Source organism: Podarcis vaucheri, assembly GCF_965113315.1.
Source record: "Podarcis vaucheri genome assembly, contig: HAP1_SCAFFOLD_256, whole genome shotgun sequence".
Taxonomy (NCBI): domain Eukaryota; kingdom Metazoa; phylum Chordata; class Lepidosauria; order Squamata; family Lacertidae; genus Podarcis; species Podarcis vaucheri.
In genome coordinates this window covers 40,001-40,438 of record NW_028118690.1, presented here as the reverse complement: position 1 = coordinate 40,438, position 438 = coordinate 40,001, and positions in this window count along the sequence as shown.

The window sequence follows — 438 nt, the reverse complement described above, 5'->3', positions numbered from 1 at the left end:
AGAGGGAGAGAGAGAGAAGGAAGGAAGGAAGAAGAAAGAGAGAAGGAGGGAAGGGAGGGAGGGAGAAAGAGAGAAGGGGAGAGGGAGGTAGGGAAGGAAGGAAGGACAACAAGAGAAGGAAGGAGAGGGAGAGAGAGGGAAGGAAGGAAGGAAGGAGAGGGAGAGAGAGAAAAGGAAGGAAGGAAGGAGAGAGAGAGAGAGAAAAGGAAGGAAGGAGAGGGAGAGAGAGAGAAGGAAGGAAGGAAGGAAGGAAGGAAGGAAGGAAGGAAGGAAGGAAGGAAAGGAGAGAGAGAGAGAAGGAAGGAAGGAAGGAAGGAAGAAGAACAAGAGATAGGGGGAGAGAGAAGGGGAGAGATAGGGAAGGAAGGAAGGAAGGAAGGAGAGGGAGAGAGAGAAGGAAGGAAGGAAGGAAGGAAGGAAGGAAGGAGGGAAGGAACG